Source organism: Crocuta crocuta, unplaced genomic scaffold (genome assembly GCF_008692635.1).
Source record: "Crocuta crocuta isolate KB4526 unplaced genomic scaffold, BGI_CrCroc_1.0 scaffold32, whole genome shotgun sequence".
Classification (NCBI taxonomy): domain Eukaryota; kingdom Metazoa; phylum Chordata; class Mammalia; order Carnivora; family Hyaenidae; genus Crocuta; species Crocuta crocuta.
Genome location: NW_027529424.1, coordinates 13859860 through 13881372, shown reverse-complemented (window position 1 = coordinate 13881372; position 21513 = coordinate 13859860). Strand labels below are relative to the sequence as shown.

Sequence of the window (21513 nt, the reverse complement as noted above, 5' to 3'; positions counted from 1 at the left end):
AAAACGGGCTCCAGGCTCTGAGCTGTCAGCACAGAGCCCGATACAGGGCTCGAACCCACAAACTGTGAGATCATGACCTGAGCCAAAAGTCAGATGCTTAACAGATTGAGCCACCCAGGCGCCCCAGTAATTTAAAATTTTCTAATAACCATGTTTAAAAAGGAGGTGACAATTTTAACACAACTTAATCTAAGATGTCCAAAATATTTAACATGCTTGTTTTCCACTAAGTCTTCAAAACCCCATTGTGGGTTTTAGGTTTTTAGCCATCCCCATTTGGACTAGCCACATTTCATTCACATGGGGCTGGTGACTACCCGTAATAGACGGAGCAGTCTGAAAGAAGGCCTCTGTCTTACCCCGGGGCGGGGGGCGGGGACCATCACTGCCTTACCTGTGGGCAATCATCATGCACATGAAGGCCTACTTGATACCTAGGAGCTGACAAGAAAATCTGGTTTTGCCAGAATCTGAGCTGCGGGTAGGTTCTTGGTGTGTTTCAGAGTCTGAGATTTTAGAGCTCAGAATTCAGTCATTCAGTCAACACATTCTAAATAGACATTTCACTTAGGCAGCTCTGGGAAGGGATCTTAGAGATCACTGTGGGTCTCAAAGGGTGATTTGAAAACTCTTATCCAATCCAACTTCTTAATCTCACGTTGGAGAGCGAGCTGAGGCCCAGAGTTGCTCAAAGTCGAGAGCCATGTTCCTAACACCAGCCCCTTGAAGACTGTATGTAGGTGGCTTAATAAAGTCGTGCAATGAGAACAACCCTGCCTTCCAGGAACAGAGCAGAATATAACCGAAGGTGGAGAATGCTAAGGAGATTCAGAAGACACAGTACAAACACCATTAATTTGCTTATTTAACAAATATTTGATCTACAGCACCAGTGTTAGATGCTGAGTATATAATAATGAGGACATTCCCTGTTCCATATAGTTTCTGATCTAGTGAGGGTATCAAATACATGCAACGTTCTACTTATAAACCAGACTTGGGTGCAATGAAGAAAAAAATACAAGAGTATTGGATAAAGAGAAAGCACAAAATTTAGAAGGGAAGAGTTAGGGAAGGCTTAGGAACGGCCTACGGAAGGTGAGCAGGAGCTCGCTGGAGCAGCAGCACTGCAGACGGGCCAGTATCCATGGCGATGGCTCGTTTCTCTCCTTCGTATGTTTACTATGCACATTGCTTTTAAGATCAGGAAGAGTTGTTAAAGAAAAAGTCTTGCTAAGGGGGTCTACAGGGCTTTAAAAAAAAGTTTTTTTTTTTTCCTTCCGAGTGATGAAGGAGATTTGATGTGGTTGCTGACACCAAAGGACAGGCAGAGGGGTGACTGTCACCACCAGAGGGTAACCAAGGTTAAGTGCACACGGCCCACAGGAGGCAGGAGACGGTGCAGGGAGTGAAGATCAGAGAACATGACCCGAGAAGTTTGTTAATGGAGGAGAAAAGAAAAAGAGACCAGGGAAATTAGGTTTAGGACAAGAAAAAGAACACTAGACTGACGTCAGCATCATGGTAAGACGTTGGACAAAGAATCAGACCTCTAGCCACCAACCAGAGGGGCTTTATGGCTGCCGTGGGATCCAGCACCGTGTGCCCGGGACGCAGGAGAGTCCCCTCCCCTGTGCACCCAGTAACAGGCGGCAGACCTCTCTCTGGGCTCTCGAACCAGTGGAGCGAGGCACGTGCCCCAGCCCTTCCTGCCACAGTCAGAAAACTCCCTGGAGAGTGTTGGCCTGGGCAGACACCCACAGAAGACAGAGCAACTGCAGACATCCAGGAACCCTTCACGCACTTTNGGCCAAGAGTAGACAGCATGCAACTGACCGGGGGCAGCAGAGACCTCTGCGCAGGAGAGGAGGAGCGCCGCAGGTAAGCCGGGCCCCCCTGGTGTCGCAGGGCCCAGCTGTAGGACCCACAGTCCTCTGTAACTGGCAGACGGACGGAGGGGACACAGGCAGAGACTGTCAAAGGGCAGTGAGTAGATGCAGCTTCTGATGCAAGAAGTCCACCAGCAGCGTCTGGGAGCACCACACGCGGGGACTTCTGCGCCGGATCCAGGGTGCGCCCAGGGCCCCCGAGGGGAAACCACATGACTCCCTGCTCTGCAGCCGCTCCCTGTGTTCCCGAGTTCAACAGCCAGAGCAAGCTCTGAGGTCAGAACACAGCCAGGCCCCGCAGCAGGGAAGAAGCCACAAACGTCATGCCACCTTCTGGAAAGCAGGAGAGGTTTCCTTCCAGTAGTCAGTAAACTGAATTGTAAGATCCAAAGATGACCTAAAGCTTAAGAATTCTGCCACAAGAGGGAACAGAGGAGCGGAACAGGTGTGCCATCCTGTCAGAGATCCCCACATAATACCCCAGGACCTACTGAAGGCAACTAACAAAGCTTTAAAGGAAGTCTGCTACTTCTTTTTAATTTTTTATATGGTTTATTTTTTATTTTTGAGACAGAGACAGAGCACGAATGGAGGAAGAGCAGAGAGAGAGGGAGACACAGAATCTGAAGCAGGCTCCAGGCTCTGAGCTGTCAGCACAGAGCCTGATGTGGGGCTTGAACCCACGAACCGTGAGATCATGACCTGAGCCAAAGTCAGACGCTTAACCAACTGAGCCACCCAGGCTCCCCAAGAAGTCTACTACTTCAAATGCAAGAGCAGCAATGCAAAAATACAAAGAACATGAAAAGAATCCAGAATATGCCACTATCAAAAGATAATTCTCCAATAATCAAGGTTAAAAGCATGGAATTTTATGATCTTGTTAATAAAGAAGTAAAAAAATGACTGTTTTGAGGAAACTCTAAGAGCTACAAGAAAACTCGGACAATTCAGTGAACTGGGGGAAAAACACAGGTTTAAATCAAGATACTTCCCAAGCAGAGAAATCTCTCTCTCTCTCTTTCTCACACATACACACACATGCGCGCGCACACACACACAGAATGAAGTAGAAATTGTGGCATGGAAGAACTCTACAAATGAAATGAAAAATGCAAAACAGCACATCTTCAGTGTAGCAAATGGAAAACAGAATAACTGAGTTACAGGACAGGAATTTTGAAATAACCCAATTAGTGGAGAACACAGAAACAATGAAAAAGACTGAAGAAAGCCTACGTGAACTGTGGGATTCAATCAGAAGAACAAATACTAGGGGCAGCTGGGTGGCTCAGCTGGTTGAGCGTCCAACATCTGCTCAGGTCATGATCTCCTGATTTGTGAGTTTAGCCCCGTGTTGGACTCTGTGCTGAGAGTTCAGAGTCTGAAACCTGTTTCAGATTCTATCTCCCTCTCTCTACCCCTCCCCTACTCATGCTCTTTCTCTGAAAATAAACATTTTTAAAATAAAGAACAAACATTAGGATAATGAGGTAATAACAGAAAAATCAAGAAGCTGAGACCTTTCACAATTGCACAAAAAACCCATAAAATACCTAGGAATAAACCTAACCAAAGATGTAAAAGATCTGTCTGATGAAAACTATAGAAAACTTATAAAGGAAACTGAAGAAGACACAAAGAAATGGAGAAACATTCCATGCTCATGAATTGGAAGAATACTGTTAAAATGTCAATACTACCCAAGGCAGTCTACACACTCAATGCCATCCCAATCAAAATCACATCAGCATTCTTCTCAAAGCTAGAGCAAACAATCCTAAAATTTGTATGGAACCACAAAAGACCCTGAGTAGCCAAAGTAATATTGAAGAAGAAAACCAAAATGGTTTTCTCTCATTACCCTCTACTCATTACCCTCTACTACAAAGCTGTCATCATTAAGACAGTATGGTATTGGCACAAAAACAGACACATAGACCAATGGAATAGAACAGAGAACTCAGAATTGGACCCACAAATGTATGGCCAGTGAATCTTTGACAAAGCAGGAAAGAGTATCCAATGGAAAAAAGCCAGCCTCTTTAACAGAAGGTGCTGGGAGAACTGGACAGCAACGTGCAGAAGAATGAAACTAGATCATTTTTCTCACACCATACACCAAAATAAACTCCAAATGGATGAAGGACCTGAATGTGAGACAGGAAACCTTCAAAACCCTAGAGAGAAAGCAGGAAACAACCTCCTGGACCTCAACCACAGCAAATTTTTACTTGACACATCCCCAAAGGCAAGGGAATCCAGAGCAAAAATGAACTATTGGGACCTCATCAAGATAAAAAGCTTCTGAACAGCAAAGGAAACAATCCATAAAACTAATAGGCAACTGACAGAATAAAAGATAGTTGCAAATGACATATCAGATAAAGGGTTAATATCCAAAATCTATAAGGAACTCACCAAACTCCACACCCAAAAAACAAACAACCCAGTGAAGAAACAGGCAGAAGATATGAACAGACACTTCTCCAAAGAGGACATCCCGATGGCCAACAGACACATCAAACGATGCTCAGCGTCCCTCCTCATCAGGGAAATACAAATCAAAACCACACTGAGATACCACCTCACGCCAGTCAGAGTGGCTAAAATGAACAAATCAGGAGCCTCTAGATGCTGGCGAGGATGTGGAGACACGGGCATCCTCCTACACTGTTGGGAATGTAAACGGGTGCAGCCCTTCTGGAAAACAGTGTGGAGGTTCCTCAAAAAGTTAACAATAGAACTCCCCTAGGACCCAGCAATAGCACTGCTAGGAATTTACCCAAGGGACACAGGAGTGCTGATGCATAGGGGCACATGGACCCCAGTGTTCATAGCAGCACTCTCCACAATAGCTAAAACATGGAAAGAGCCTAAATGTCTATCAACTGACGAATGGATCAAGAGAAGTGGTTTATCTATATGATGGAATACTACATGGCAATGAGAAAGAATGAAATCTGGCCATTTGTAACAACGTGGATGGAACTCGAGAGTGTTATGCTAAATGAAAAAAATCAGGCAGAGAAGAACATATACCATATGTTTTCACTCCTATGTGGAGTAGGAGAAACTTAACAGCTGACCATGGGGAAGGGGAGGGGGAAAAATAGTTGGGGAGAGGGAGGGAGGCAAACCATGAGAGACTCTTGAATGCTGAGAACAAACTGAGGGTTGAAGAAGTGGGGGAGAGGGGAAGGGGTGTGATGGGCATGGAGGAGGGCACTTGTTGGGATGAGCACTGGGTGTTATATGGAAACCAACTTGACAATAAACTATGCAAGAAAAAAAAAACACCAAAAAACCCCACCAAATATTAGAATAATTGGAGTTCCAGAAGGAGAAACAAGGGAGGAAGGGGCAGGAAATTTATCTGAAGAAACGACAGCTGAGAACTTCCCAAACCCAGGAAGAGAACTGGACATCCAAGTTCATGAGGCTAATAGATCACCTTAATAACTCAATGCAAAAAGAACATTTTTAAGGCACATTAAAATGAAACAATAAAAAATATAACCTAGAGAAAGAACTGTGAAAGCAGCCAGGAGAAAAAAGTATGAAGGAATCCTCATCAGGCTATCAGTGGATATCTCAGCAGAAACCCTGTGGCAGGAAGGAGACTCTGTAATAACATATACAAAGCGTTGAAAGACAAAAATGCCAGCCAAGAATGCTTTCGCTGGCTAAGTTATCCCTCACATATGAAGGAGGAATAAAGACCTTCCCAGACAAACAGAAGTAGAGGGAGTTCATCACTAGACCTCCCTTATAGGAAATGATGAAAAGCTGAGGAGCCTGGGGTGGGCCTCTGACTCTTCATTTCAGCTCAGGTCATGATCCCAGGGTCGTGAGACCGAGCCCTGTGTCAGGCTCCTCGCTGGGTGTGGAGCCTGTAAGAGTCTCTGTCTGTCCCTACCACATTTGTGTGCATGCTCTCTCTCAATAAAAAAGAAATAAATGCTGAAAGGACTTCTCCAAGCTGAAGTGAAAAAATACTACTTATGACATAGATTACACTCAGACTTAGCAAACTCTAATTCTGTTTGTTACTGAATATATAATATAAAAAGGTCACGACCCAAAAAAAATTTTAAATGACCAAAAAAAAATTTTAAATGGAGAGTAAAAAATGAAGCTTTTTATCTGATCAAAGTAGCATCTGCTTAAATGTTTTACCTATGAGACGTCCTATGTGAGGCTCCTGGTAACACAAAGCAGGAACCTACAGGAGCCCCACAAAAGCAAAGACAAGGAAACAAGGGATACCGCCACAGAAAATCACAAGTTTACAAAAGTCAGCAAAAACACAGTGAAAAATAAACTATGGAAGAACAAAAGAACCAGAGGACAGCAAGACGGCACTGGTAAATTCTTAACACGTCAACAGCAGCTCTAAATGTAAACGGATTGAGCTGACCAATCAAAATGTAGCTGGTTGGGTTTTAAAAAACAAGATCGAACCCCATGCTTCCTACAAAAGACACATTTCAGGTCTGAAGACACACAGAGGCTCACAGTGCAGGGACGAAAAAAGATACTCCGTACAAGTTCAAACCGAAAGCAAGCGGGGATGCGTAGACTTAGATCACACACAAGAGACTCTAAGCAAAGAATGGTAAGGGACAATGAAGCTCAATATGTAAAGGGGTAAAGTCATCAGGAAGGTAAAACAACTGTCGTTATGTACGCACTTACGTTCTGCCGTCACTGCAGCACCTACAAATATGAAAGCAAACAGTAACAGGTCTAAGGAAAACCGACAAGACAGTCACACTCGCGGGATTTAACACCTCACTTTCGGCAACTGATAAACTACCCAGGAAGGGTTACACTAGAACCATGCACTGGGCCAAACAGACCTGGAGACATTCACAGACAGTCTACGCAACAGAAGCAAAATATACATTCTTCTCCGGTATACATGGAGCATTCTCCAGGACAGAACACAGTAACAAGTATTAGCAAATTTAAGAAGACTGAAATCATAACAAATATCTTTTTCAACCACGATGGTATGAAACTAAAAATCAACAAGAAGCAAGCTGGAGAATCTAGAAATACCTGGAAATTAAATAACACATTCTGAAACAATAGTCAAAGAAGAAATCAAGAGAAAATTACAGAATATCTGGAAACTAATTAAAATGCAAACAACACTAACTAAAACTGATGGGGGGAGGAGAAGGTGGAGGAGTACTCCCTCCCCCCATTTTAGGAGGCCAGCATCACCCTCATACCAAAGCCAGGTATAGACACGACAGACAAGTAAACTATACACCAACACTGCTACTGAATTTACAGGCAACAGATTTTTTTAAAACTACAAATATTTAATTTAAAAAATCATAAACAAAATCAGTTACAATAATTTTAAGGATTATAGATCTTTCTGAAAGGCTAAATAATATTTAATCAATTTTTTTTCCCTCACCAGGTACTGCAATTTGAACATGCCACAGCTTTGTTTCATATTGAGATGTTTTCTTTTTGGCAAAAGTTCTTTTTATAATGGTTCGCTCTTTTTCAACTGTCAAAAGGTATCAAGAAAAAAAGTTTAACATTTTGAGACAACACCTTCTAGGGTAATGTTTGTTGAATTCTCGTGGAAAAATGTCAAGACCAGAGGATGCATTTGGATTCAGGTAATAAGACATCTTGAATATATATTCAGTAGTGCCGCATAATTAAAAATTTTATGGGGACTATTTTTGTGACTCGATTTCCACAAGCATTCAGGTGAAGCAAACAAAAAGTAGATGGTTTGATTATAAAGGTTTTAACATATTTCCTAGTCAAGGCCTACAAAAATGTTAGTGACATTTTGACTTTCCCTAAAAAGTGACATATTGCTGAGACAGACTATACCATGCTGAACACCACAGTATTAAATAAATTAATGGGTAGAATTGTTAGATTAGCTGAACAAGAAACGCCTCATGGGTGTTTTACATTCAACTTCTCTAACAATTCCAAGGGCAGGTCCTCCGACACGGTTCATCCCGAGACAGGAGCCTGAATCCCGGCAAGTGCAAACATAACGCGCAGAAGCCACGCGTGGGAGTGCGCGCAGAGTAAGAGCTTGTTATTAAGTGAAAGATCTTATTTCTTTCCTATTTGCATTTTGCCAAACTCTGCCTACCTGACAATGCTTTTCAAAGCATGATGTGTTTATTTTAAAACATATTGATTTTAAAAACCACAATGTCATATTAAAAGCTTTAGATAATTATTGGCTCTGGATTTTATTACATCTCTCTTTGCATACTCATGTGTTTTCTGATTGAATTTGGCTGTTATATTAGGTGTATTTTCCTATAGCTAAGTAAAAGTTTAATAAATTCTCTTCCATAGGTGGTTCCTATACTGTGTTGATACAAAATCAGCTGATATTCAGTCATATATCCTTTTAAAAATTCTATTGAGAATAGAGTTCTTTTATCTCTTTATGTCCATAAGTCAATTATTTTTGAAGGATTTTATCTAATCTCATTTTATTCTTTTTTAAAAATTTTTCTTAAAAATCCAAGTTAGTTAACATATAGTGTAATAATGATTTTAGGAACAGAATTTAGTGATTTATCACTTACATATAACACCCAGTGCTCATCCCAACAAGTGCCCTTCGTAATGCCCATCACCCATTTAGCCCATTCCCCCCCCACCCAATTCCCCTCCAGCAACTCTCTCAGTTTGTTCTCTGTATTTTAGTCTCTCGTGGTTTGCCTCTCTTTCTGTTTTTATCTTATTTTTCCTTCCCTTCTCCTATGTTCATCTGTTTTGTTTTGTTTCTTAAATTCCATGTATGAGTAAAATCATGGTATTTATCTTCCACTGACTTATTTCACTTAGCATAATATATTCTAAGAATATATATATACACACACATATATACATATATATAATCATCATATATTTTAGTTGCATTTGTGTTGTTGCAAATGGCAAGACTTCCTTTTTGATTGCTGAGTAGTATTCCGGTGTGTGTGTGTGTGTGTGTGTGTGTGTGTGTGTGTACACATCTTTATTTGTCAGCTGATGGACATTTGGACTCTTTCCATACTTCGGCTATTGTCAATAGAGCTACTACAAACACTGTACATGTGCCCCTTTGAATCAGCACTTTTGTATCCTTTGGATAAATACCTAGTAGTGCAATTGCTGGGTTGGCAACAATTATTTTTAATAAAGAATCGTTCACATAAAATATGATATACTAGTTTCAGGTTATTCAGTATTTATGTACAGTATGAAATGGTCATCATACAATAGATCCAGTTAACATCTGTTGCCCTACAAAGTTGTTACCATATTACTGACGATATTCCCTATGGTGTGTTATCTGCCTATATGTATTCATTTCATAACTGGAGGACTGGGTCTCTGGGGATTCTTCTCCCCTGTTCCTATGTATCTCCCCTTCTCTCTCTCTCTCCCTCCCCTCCGACAATCACCAGTTTAATTCTCTGTATTTATAAGTCTGTTTCAGTTTTATTTTCTTTGTTGTATTGTTTTTAGATACAACATATAAGTGAAGTCCTAGGGGATCTGCCTCTATTTCACTTAACCTGATACCCTTTAGGTTCATCCATGTTGTCATAGATGGTGATATTCCATTATATACATAAACCACTTCCTTATCCATTCACCTATCAATAAGCATTTAGATTGTTGCTTCCATATTCTGGCTGTTGTAAATAATGCTGCAGTGAACACAGGGGTGCATAGTTCTTTTCAAATTAGCATTTTCATTTTCTTCAGATAAATATCTAAAAGTAGAATATGGATTCAGATATTTCTACTTTTAGCTTTTTGAGGAACACACATACTGTCCTCCACAGTGACTGCACTAATTTACCATTCCCACCAACAGTGCACAAAGTTGCCTTTCTCCACATCCTTGCCAACACTTGTTATTTCTTGTTTTGTTTATAGCCATTCAGACAGGTGTGAGGTGATATCTTATCGTGGTTTTGGTTTGTATTTCCTTGCTGATAAGTGATATCGAGCATCTTTTTGTGTCTGCTGCCATTAGTATATTCTTTGAAAAACTGTCTATTCAGCTGCAGCACCCACTTGTTAATCACATTGTTTCTTATATTCAGTTGGAGATCTGTGTGTATTGGGATGTTAAACCTTTACCGGATGTTAGCCCTTTATTGTATCATTTAAGAATATCTTCTCCCATTCAGTAGGTTGTCTTTTTTGTTTTGTTGATGGTTTCCTTAGATGTGCAAAAGCTCTTTAGTTTGATGTAGTCCCATTTTTTTTTTTTTTTTGCTTTTGTTCTACTTGCCTGAGGAGACAAAAAATATCACTTAAGACCAATGTAAATACTGCCTATGTTTCTATGGGAATTTTATGATCTCGGGTCTTACACCTAAGTCTTCATTCCATTTTTATTTTAGTTTTGTATATGGTGTAAGAAAGTGGTCCAATTTCATTCTTTTGCATGTAGCTATCCAATTTTCTATACATCATCTATTGAAGAGACTGACTTTTCTCCATTGCATATTCTTGTCTCCTTTATTATTAACTGACTGTGTAAGCATAGATTGATTTATGGGCCTCCTATTCTGTTCATTGATCTATGTGTCTGTTTTTTCGTTTTCGTTTTTTTTTTTTTTTTGGCAATGCCATACTGTTTTGACTACAACAGCTTTGTAGTTTACTTTAAAATCTGGTATGATGCCTCTAGCTTTGTTCTTTTTTCTCTAGGTTATTCTAGTGGTTCGGGTCTTTTGTGGTTCCAAACAAATTTTAGGACTCTTTGTTCCAGTTCTGTGAAAAATTCCATTTGTATTTTGATACAGATTGCACTGAACCTGTAAGATTGTTTTGGGTAGTATGGGCATTTTAACAATATTAATTCCTCCGGTTCATGAGTATGATGTATTTTTCTATTTATTTGTGTCATCTTCAATTTCTTTCATCAATATCTTACATTTTTTTATTTTAGCATGCAGATCTTTAACCTCCCTTGTTAAATTTATCCCTAGGTATTCTTTTTGATGCAACAATGGGATAGTTTTCTTTCTGCTACTTTGTTATCAGTGTATAGAAATGCAACAGACTGCTGCTATATATTGTTTTGTATCATGCAGCTTTATTGAATTCATTTATAAGTTCTAATAGTTTTTGGTGGAGGCTTTAGGGGTTTCAATACACGGTATCATGTTATCTGAGAATAGTGACAGTTTTACTTGTTCCTTTCCAATGTAGATGTCTTTTATTTCTTTTCTCCCCTAATTGCTGTGGCTAAGACTTCCAATAATGTTGAATTAAAGTGGCAAGAGTGGGCATCCTTGTTTGTTCCTGTTCCTAGAGGAAGAGCTTTCAACTTTTCACTGCTGAATATGATGTTATCTGTGGGTCTGTCTTATATGGCCTTTGTTATTTTGAAGTTCATTCCCTTGACACCTACTTTGTTGAGAGTTTTTCACGTAAATGCATGTTGACTTCTGTCAAATGCTTTTTCTGCATCTACTGAAATAATATGATTTTTATCCTTTGTGTTTTTCACATGGTGTATCATGTTGATTGATCTGCAGATACTAAATCCTCCTTGCCTCCCTGAAAGACCTCCCACTTGATCAGGGTGTGTGATCCTATAAATGTATTGTTGAGGTTGGTTTGCTAATACTGTGCTATAAGCATGGAGCCTGCTTGGGATTCTCTCTCTCCCTCTCTCTGGCCTTCCGCTGTGCTCCCTCTTTCTCTCAAAAATTAATAAATAAACATATAAAGTAAATAGTGATAGGTATGTATTTGTTACATTTTGTTAATAATTTTCTGGTTGTTTTTATAGTTCTTCTGTTCTTTTCTTCCTCTCTTGTTCCCTTCCTCAGAGACTTGATAACTTTTTTAGTTACTGTTATATTTGGATCCAATGCTCTTATTTTTTGTGTATCTATTATAGATTTTTGATCTGTGGTTACCATGAAGCTCACAGATAGTAACTTATATACACAGCAGTCTATTTTAAGCAGGCAGTCATTTAAGTTTGAATTCATTCTAAAAGCACATTTTTATCCAGAACCCATGTTTATGTTTTTGACATCATATTTTACATATTTTTATTTATTGTGTGCCTTAACCATTGTAGACTTAGTTGACCTTGCTACCTTTGTCTTTTAACTGTCATACTAGCTTTATAAGTTGTCTATACACTATGTTTTCTATATGAATTAATTTTTGTGATGGGCATTAAGGTCTGTGTCTAGATTCTTATTTTTATTTGCATATGGAAATCCAGATGTTTGAGGGCCATTTGTTGAAGACACTATATTATCCTTCATTTTTTGCTTTTGTTCCTTTGTCAAACATTAGTTAACTATATTTATGGACATCTATTTCCTGCCTCCCTATTCTGTTTCAGCGATCTGTTTGTCAACTCTTCTGCCAATACCATTGGGCTCTTTTGCTTCTCCATAAAACCTCAGAATCAGTTTGTTGATGGCTACAAAATAATGATGGGAATTTTTACTAGAATTTCATTGAATCTTTAGATCAAATGGGAAGAAATGGCATCTTGACAATATTAAGTCTTCCTACCAAGAAAATGGAATCTCTCTCCATTCTTTAGTTCTCTGATTTTGTTCGTCAGGGTTTTGTAGTTTTCCTCATACAGATCTTATACACAGTTTAGACTTCCACATAAGTATTCATTGTGGGGGTGCCAAAGTGAATGGCATTGTATTTTTTTCTTTTTTTAAAGTTTACTTATTTTTGAGAGAGACAGCAAGCACAAGAGAGTTGGGGAGGGGGCAGAGAGAGAGAATCCCAAACAGGTTTCTCACTGTCAGTGCAGAGCCTGACATGGGGCTCAAACTAATAAACCATGAAATCTTGACCTGTGCCAAAATCAAGAGTCGGATGCTTAACTAACTGAGCCACCCAGGTGACCCTGGCATTGTGTTTTTTAGTTTCAAATTATACAATAAAAACTATAAAACATTAAAGTAAAGGAGACATAAACAAATGGAAATGCAGCCCATGTTCATGGACTGGAAAACAATATTATTCAGATATCAATATTACCCACAGTGATCAACAGATCTAGTATAATCCCTATCCAAATTTCAAAGATAATTATTTTGCATTAAAAATATCCATCCTAAAATTCATATGGAATTTCAAGGGACCCAAATAACCAAAACAATCTTGAAGAAGGTAAAAGCTAAAGAACTCCCACTTCCAAATTTTAAAACTTACTACAAAGCTATGGTGATCAATACAGTGTGGTACTGACATAAAGACCAAAGGAATAGGAAAGCCCAGTAATAAACTCTAGCATATATTTTCAATGATTTTTTTTGTAAGAATGCAAACAGTTCACTGGGGAAATGACAGGTTTTTTAACAAAGAAAACTAATACCCACATGTTGAAAGAATGAAGTTGGAGCTTACCCAACATCATATACAAAAATTATCTCAAATTCGATCAAAGACCTACATGTAAGCCCTAACTCTATAAAAGTCTTAGGAGAAAGCATAGGGCAAAAGCTTCATGACACTAGGTTTTGCAGTAATTTCTTGGATATGACACCAAAGAGACAGACAACAACAATAAAAAAGCAGAGAAATTAGACTTCATAAAAATTAAAATATTTTGTTCATTGAAAGACACTATCTATGCAGTAAAAAGGTAACCCACAGAATGAAAGAAAATATTTGTAAGCATATATCTGAAAATGGATTAATACCCAGAAATGTATAGAGAACTCCCAAAATTCAACAACAAAAAATCAAACAAACCAATTCAAAATGGGCAAATGTTGGGGCACCTGGGTGGCTCAGTCGGCTAAGCGTCTGACTTCGGCTCACGTCATGATCTCATGACTCGTGGGTTCGAGCCCTGCATCGGGCTCTGTGCTGACAGCTAACTCAGAGCCTGGAGCCTGCTTCTGATTCTGTGTCTCCTTCTGTCTCTCTCACCCTCCCCTGCTCACGCTGTCCCTCTCTGTCTCTCTCAGAAATAAATAAAACATTAAAAAATTTTTTTAAAGATGGGCATATGTCTTGAATACACATATCTCCAATGGAGACACAGAAACTGCCAATAATCACATGAAAAAATGCTTGAAAATAAAAACAAATATTGTTAAAATGTCAATACTACTCAAACCAATCTACATATTCAAGCAATCCCTATCAAAATAACACCAGCATTTTTCACAGAGCTAGAACAATCCTAAAATTTGTATGGAACCAGAAAAGACCCAAAATAGCCAAAGCAATCTTGAAAAAGAAAACTAAAGTTGGAGGCATCACAGTCCCAGACTTCAAGCTGTACTACAAAGCTGTGATCATCAAGACGGTATGGTATTGGCACAAAAACAGACACATAGACCAATGGAATAGAATAGAGAACCCAAAAATGGACCCAAAAATGTAATGGCCAATGAAATCTTTGACAAAGCTGGAAAGAATATCCAATGGAATAAAGACAGTCTCTTCAGCAAATGGTGCTGGGAAAAGTGGACAGCGACATGCAGAAAAATGAACCTGGACCACTTTCTTACATCACACACAAAAATAAACTCAAAATGGATGAAAGACCTAAATGGAAGGCAGGAAGCCATCAAAATCCTTGAGGAGAAAGCAGGCAAAAACCTCTTTGACTTCGGCCACAGCAACTTCTTACTCAACAAGTCTCTGGAGGGAAGGGAAACAAAAGCAAAAATGAACTATTAGGACTCATCAAAATAAAATGCTTCTGTGCAATGAAGGAAACAATCAGCAAAACTAAAAGGCAACCAATGGAATGAGAGGAGATTTGAAAATGACATACCAGATAAAGGGTTAGTATCCAAAAATCGATCAAACTCACACCTAAAAAACAAATAATGGACAAAAGACATGAATAGACACTTCTCCAAAGAAGACATCCAGATGGCCAACTGACACATGAAAAAATGCTCAACATCACTCATCATCAGGGAAATACAATTGAAAACCACAGTGAGATACCACCTCACATCTGTCAGAATGGCCGACATCAACAACTCAGGCAACAGATGTTGGCAAGGATGCAGAGAAAGAGGATCTCTTCTGCACGGCTGATAGGAATGTAAACTGGTGCGGCCACTCTAGAAAACGGTATGGAGGTTCCTCAAAAAATTAAAAATAGAACTATCCTACCACCCAGCAATTGCACTACTAGGTATCTATCCAAGAGATAAAGCTGTGCTGTTTCGAAGGGGCACGTGCACCCCAATGTTTAGCAGTGCTACTGATAACAGCCAAAGTATGGAAAGAGCCCAAATGTCCATCGATGGATGAATGGATAAAGAAGATGTATACATATACAATGGAGTATTACTTGGCAATGAGAAAGAATGAAATCTTGCCATCTGTATGCACCTGCGTGGATGGAACTGGAGGGTATTATGCCAAGCAAAATTAGTCAGAGAAAGACAAATATCATAGGACTTCATTCATATAAGGAATTTAAGATACAAAACGGATGAACATAAGGAGAGAGAAGCAAAAAGAATATAAAGAGAAGGGGATAAAACATAAGAGACTCTTGAATATGGAGAAAAAACAGAGGGTTGCTGGAGAAGGGATGGGCTAAATGGGTAAGGGGCATTAAGGAATCTATTCCTGAAATCATTCTTGCACTATATGCTAACTTCGATGTAAATTAAAAAATAAATTAGAGCAATTAAAAAAAGATCGCTAAATAAAGAAAAGATGCTCAACATCACTAATCATTAGTGAAATACAAATCAAAACTCAGAGATAATACCTCACACCCATTAGAATGGTAACTATTAAAAAAAAAAAACAGAAAACAACAATTGTTGCTGAGGATACAGCGAAGCTGGAACTCGGGTACACTAATAGTGGGAATGTAAAATGGTACCACTGGAGTGGAAAACACTAACAGTTCCTCAAAAAATTAAAAATAAAAATTTCAGGGGCACCTGGGTGACTCAGTCAGTTAAACATCCAACTCTTGATTTCAGCTCAGGGCACGATCTCCTGGTTTGTGAGATCAAGCCCTGCAAGTCTGCTTGGGATTCACTCTTCCCCTCTGTCTCTTCCCTCTCCCCACTCAAAATAAACAAACACTAAAAAACAGAATTACTCACAAGAGCTAAAATGTGTAAACAACTCAAGTGTCCATCCACAGATGAACGGATAAGAACATGCAGTGTAGGGGCGCCTGGGTGGCTTAGTCGGTTAAGCGTCCGACTTTCGCTTAGGTCATGATCTCATGGTTTGTGGGTTCGGGCCCCGCGTCAGGCTCTGTGCTGACTGCCAGCTCAGAGCCTGGAGCCTGTTTCAATCTGTGACTCCCTCTCTCTCTGACCCTCCCCTGCTCACGCTGTCTCTCTCTCTCTCTCCTAGAAATAAATAAAACATTTAAAAAAAAAAAAAAAGAATATGCAGTGTATACTCACAATGGAATACTACTCAGTGTAAAAGGAAATAAACTCTGTTTACATCTCTGCTACAACAGAGATGAATTTTGAGGACATTATGCTGAGCAAAATAAGTTAGTCACGAAAAGACAAATATTGTGATTCCACTTATCTGAGGTACTCAGAGTGGTCACAATCATAGTGACAGAAATAGAATCAGGGGTGCTGGAGGGATGGGAGGTTAGTGTTTCGTGCGTGTAGAGCTTCAGTGTTGTAAGGAAAAAAGAGCTATGAAGATGGATGGTGATGGTTGCACAATATTATGAATGTTTTTAGTATCAATGAATTCTCTACTAAAAATGGTTAAGATTTTACCACAATAAAAAAATTAGAAAACAAGACAAAAAATCATTTAACCTGGAGATTAAAGTTTAGATGGAGAAAGAATATATAAACTTGAACATATGAAGTTTGGGTGGAGAGAGGCCTGACTTCTCCGGTGGAAGATGGGGGAAGAGGGATGAAAAGGAGAAAACTAGCAGGTATGTGTCCATACTTCTGGAGAAGTCCAGGCTTTGCCCCAGAGAGTCACAAGTACGGCAGATAAATGAAACTAACACTGAGGTCTATTCTCCTTCCTCTGGGCCTTAGAAAGATGCTGCCCTTAAAGACCACCCCATACCAACTGTTGTCATCTGAGTGACTGTGTCCCCCCAAATCCCCTGTTGACATCCTATTCCCAAGGTGATGGTGTTAGGAAGCAGGCCTTTGGGAGGTGATTGGGTCATGGGGGCAGGGCCCCCATGAAGGATTAGTGTTCTTACAAAAGAGGTAGATCCTCTTTTAGAAGGTGAGAGCCCCTCACCCCTTCTATCATATGGACACAGCGAGAAGATGTCACCTATGAACCAGCCAAAGGGCCCTCAACAAAATGCAGTCATGCTGGTGCCTTGATCTCGGACTTTCAGCCTCTGGAACTGTGAGAAATAAATGTTTGTTGTTTATAAGCAACCTAGTCTGTGGCATTTTGTTCTCTCAAACCTAACAGACCAAGACACCAACCTGGGGAATACACTATGCTGTCAGTCAGCATGGGAGTCGGTATGGGAGGCCCAGAGGTTTATCTTTCTCAAGCCAGGCCTGGAAGCTTGAGATGGGGGTGGATGGTGCGCAGCAGGCAGCACTGAGGTGAGGGCTACAGGGAAGGCTGTCATCACGGCCAGCTATCCAGGACATCTCCCAAAGCATCGGTCTCGTTGGACTGAAGACATTGCCTAAAGAACACACCCTGAGCTCTAGTAGCTCCAAACTTCAAATAGAGAACTCAGAATTGGACCCAAAAATGTACAGCCAACTAATCTTTGACAAACAGGAAAGAGTATCCAATGGAAAAAAGACAGCCTCTTTAACAGATGGTGCTGGCAGATCTGGACAGCAACGTGCAGAAGAATAAAACTAGATCATTTTCTCACACCATACACAAAAATAAACTCAAAATGGATATAGGACCTGAATGTGAGATAGGAAACCATCAAAACCCTGAAGAGAAAGCAGGAAACAACCTCCTTGACCCCAACCGCAGCAATTTTNCATGAGAGACTCTTGAATGCTGAGAACAAACTGAGGGTTGAAAAAGTGGGGGAGAGGGGGAGGGGTGTGATGGGCATGGAGGAGGGCACTTGTTGGGATGAGTACTGGGTGTTATATGGAAACCAACTTGACAATAAACTATTTAAGAAAAATAAAAAATAAAGAATGGGTTCAAACTTGAGCAACCATCAACTTAACAGAGACTGTTACATGCATTAGATGTTATATAAAAAGCTAACGGTGACCACAAAACAAAAACCTTTGGTAGATATGCAAAGAATAAAAGGAAAGGGATGCAAGAGAATCATTAAAGAAAGCCATCAAACAAAAGACAGAAAAAGAAACAGAGAAGAACTACAAAAACCACTTTAAAACAAGTAACAAAATGACAATAAGTACATACCTGTCAATTAATTTAAATGAACCAAATGCTCCAACAGATGACTGAATGGATAAAAAAAGCAAGATCCATCTATATGCTGCCAACCAGAGACTAATTTCAGAACTAAAGATACATGTACATTGAAAGTGAAGGGATAGAAGAATATTTATCATACAAATGGAAGTTAAAAGAAAGCTATGGTAACAATGAGGACAAAATCGACTTCGAAACAAAGACTGCAACAAGAAACAAAGAAGAACCCTACATGATCATAAGGGGAACAATCCAACAAGAAGATATACCAAATGTAAATATTTATGCACCTAACATGAAGCAGCCAAATTTATAAAGCAGCTATTAACAAACATAAACTAATCAATAGTAATATGTAAATAATAGGTGACTTTAACACCTCACTTACATTAGTGGGTAGATCATCCAAACAAAATAATAGGAATTATTATTTATAAGGAAACAATGGCTTTAAGTGACACATTGGATCAGATGGATCTACAGACATATTCAGAACATTCCATCCCAGAAGAGCAAAATACACAATCTTTCCAAGTTCACCTGGAACATTCCCCAGAATAGATCACATGTTAGGCTACCAAATCAGTCTAAACAAATTAAAAAAGTAGAAGTCATATCACATATCTTTTCCAACCACAATGGTATAAAACTAGAAATCAACCACAAGAAAAAATCTGGAGACAACACAAAAGCATAGAGGTGAAATAAAATGCTACTATACAATGAATAGGTCAACCAAGAAATCAAAAAGGAAATAAAAACTAGAGGGGGACAAATAAACTGAAAACACATTGTCTAAAATCTTTGGGATGCAGCAAAAGCTATTCCAAGAGGGAAGTTCATAGCAATACAGGTCTACATCAAGAAGCAAGAAAAACCTCAAATTAATAACCTAACATTACACCTAAAGGAGTTAGAAAAAGAACAAACAAAACCAAAAACCAGAAGGAGAAAGAAAATAGTAAAGATAAGAGCAGAAAGAAATGAAATAAAACTACAACAGAACAGATTAACAAACCCAGGAGTTGGTTCTCTGAAAATAAAACTGATAAAACGTGAGCCAGACTCATCAAAAAAAGAAAGTGAGAGTGAGGACTCAAAATCAGAAATGAAAGAGGAGAAATAACAACTGACACCACAGAAATACAAAGGATCACTAGAGAATATTATAGAAGATTATATGCCAACAAATTGGACAGCCTAATAGAAATGGAAAAATTCCTAGAAACATAGAGCCTCCCAAAACTGAATCAGGAAGAAAGAGAAAATAGGAACAGAACAATTACTAGCAATGAAATAGAATCAGTTAAAAAAACAAAACAATAACAACAAAACCCCCAAACAACAACAAAACCTACCAACAAACAAAGCCCAGGACCAGATGGCTTCACAGGAGAATTCTACCAAACATTTAAAGAAGAGTTAATACCTATTCTTCTCAAACTAGTCCAAAAAATAGAAAAGGAAGGCAAACTTCCACTTTCATAGTATGAGACCAGCATTACCCTGATACCAAAAGCAGATAAAGACAATACAAAGAGAGAGAGTGCGCACGGGAAAACTACAGGCCACTATCTCTGATGAACAAAGATGCAAAAAATTTCAAAATATCAGCAACATACACTAAAACACTTTCACCACAATCAGTGGGATTTATTCCAAGGATGCAAGGGTGATTCAATATTTAGAAATCAATGTGGTACACATCAATACAAAAGAATAAAAACCATTTCAACAGATGCAGAAAAAGCTTGTGACAAAGAACAACATCCATTCATGATAAAAAAAAATTCTCCACAAAGTAGGTTTAAAAGGAACATATCCTGGTGCACCTGGGTGGCTAAGTCAGTTGAGCATCCGACTCTAGATTTTGGCTCAGGTTATGATCCAAGGGTATGCTGAGCATGGAGCCTGATGAATATTCATATTCTCTCTCTCTCTCTCCCTCCCTCCCNCCACCCCCACCGCCGCCCCTCTCCCCTGCTCACAGGAGAAATTGGTATGGAAGAAGTAAAACTTTCAATACTTGCAGATGACATGATACTATACAGAAAAATCTAAAGACTACCTAAAAACTACTAAAACTGATGAAGGAATTCAGTAAAGCTGCAGGATAAAAAAATCAATATACAGAAATTTCTGGTAATTCTATACACTAATAATGAAGTAGCATAAAGAGAAAGTAACAAAATCAACACATTTATAATTACACCAAATATAATAAATACCTAGGAATAAACTTAACCAAGGAGGTAAAGACCTCTACTCTGGAAACTATAAAACACTGATGAAAGAAACCAAAGACAACAGAAAGAAAAGGAAAGACAGTCTGTGCTCTTGGACTAGGAGAATAAATATTGTTAAACTGTCCATAGTACCCAACACAATCTATAGATTTAGTGTAATCCCTGTCAAAATACCAACAACATTTTTCCCAGAGCTAGAACTATCCTAAAATGTTCACGGACCACAAAAGACCTGAATTGCCAAAGTCATCTTGGGAGGGGGGAAAAAAAAGCATAGCTGGAGGCATCATAATTCCAGACTTTAAGTTATACACAAAGCTTTAGTAATCAAAACAGTATGGTTCTAACAGAGAAATAGACACAGAGATCAATAGCACAGAATAGAAGGCCCAGAAATAAACCCACGATGACACAATTTATCCATGACAAAGGAGGCAAGAATATGCAATAGAAAAGACATTCTCCTCAACAAATGCTGCTGGGAAAACGAGACAGCAACATGCAAAAGCATGAAACTAGAGCGCTTTCTTTCACCATATACAGAAATGAACTCAAATAAGATTAAAGACCTAAATATGATATTTGAAACCATAAAAATCCTAGAAAAGATCACAGGCACTAATTTCTGTGACATTGGCCATAGCAAGCATTTTCTTAAATGTCTCCTGAGGCAACAGAAACAAAAGCAAAAATAAACTATTAGGACTTCATTAAAATAAACAGTTTCTACACAGTGAAGGAAACAATAAGACTAAAAGGCAGCCTATGGGATGCTAGAAGATATTTACAAATAACATATCTAATAAAGAGTGAATATCCAAGATATATAAAAAATTTCTACAACTGGGGGGCCCTGGGTGGCTCACTTGGTTAAGTGTCTAACTCTTGATTTCAGCTCAGGTCATGATGTCATGGTAGTAGGACTGTATCTCCTGTTGGCGTGGAGCCTGCTTGAGATTCTCTCTCCCTCTTCCTCTGCCCCTCCCCAACTCGCACTCATT

At 39.1% G+C, this 21513-nt stretch overlaps 1 long non-coding RNA gene across 1 annotated transcript in view; it reads right to left on the bottom strand.

Annotated features, from left to right (window-relative positions):
- LOC144226947 (uncharacterized) overlaps positions 1–21513 on the bottom strand; it is a 30226-nt gene that overhangs the window by 664 nt on the left and 8049 nt on the right. The window lies entirely within an intron of this gene.